This window comes from Sinocyclocheilus rhinocerous, unplaced genomic scaffold, assembly GCF_001515625.1.
Source record: "Sinocyclocheilus rhinocerous isolate Xijiao unplaced genomic scaffold, SAMN03320098_v1.1 scaffold72, whole genome shotgun sequence".
NCBI classification, from domain to species: Eukaryota; Metazoa; Chordata; class Actinopteri; order Cypriniformes; family Cyprinidae; genus Sinocyclocheilus; species Sinocyclocheilus rhinocerous.
In genome coordinates, this window is record NW_015628351.1 from 883,111 (window position 1) to 884,201 (window position 1,091).

The window sequence follows — 1,091 nt, forward strand, 5'->3', positions numbered from 1 at the left end:
TTTTTTTAACCTTAAACCGCATAAACACATTTCATTACACCAAATACACAAAATAATGTTCTTTTTAGCAACATCATATGACCCCTTTAATAATTACTGCATCAGCAACAAATGAACATTCTATATGATTCCTAGATTAAGTAATCAATAAATTGTTAGTAGTTAAATGTGTCTAAGTATTAATTCCCTTATATTAACTAATGATGTAAATTCATGTGTTAATTACCACAATGGGTCGAAGCCATGCATTTCAACTTCCAGTTGTCTGCTTTAATTAATCATTAGCTAATGATTTGCAAAGATATCATTATGTTATGACTTTACTTGTTGAGGCACATGACTAACTAACTAATTCTAAATCCAAAACTACAATTACCTATCAATTAGTTAATAGTTCTGTGCCTCAACAAGTAAAGTCATTTTTGCTATTATACCTCCATTAATCAGTGTTTTATTCTTTTATTTGCACATGATTAGCTATTCAGGCCTGAGGTTTATTGTTTATTGTCCTTCAAATAGCAAAAGTACCGTTGGCTTTTTTAATTTGGAGACTGGTGACTCGATGGTGGCTGGACTCATCATTTCCATGTGGATGTGTTGACTTGGGGACATGGAGTTAGCTGTTATCCTTCAATTTAAAGGCTGTGTGTCAGTTAAAAGAAGGTCCAGCTGCTTTCATCTTCAGTTAACAGCAAAAAATCAGTTCACAGCTGCCCATCACCTTAAAGCTGAATGTCAATGTGCTTGTTTAGGCTGCTGCTTCGGCATTGTTTTAACTCTGATTGGAAACGGTCTGTGCCCACAATATCAGGTCAGAAATCTTTCTTTCTAGGATCATAAATTTGTCTCGTCTAGTCTCTGACATGCCATTATCTTTGCTGTCACATCACAGGTAGAGAGCAGAAATAGTTTTAGCAGTTTCTGGCTTTTGCTCATTTATTCAGTAGACGTTTGTCTCAAGAACCCAGTTCAAAGCTGAACATAACACAAACAACTGATTTCTATTATAATATATTTATTTCTGTGATGGCAAAGCTGTGTCACATGATTCTTCAGAAATCATTCTTATTATGTTATAATGTTAAAAACGG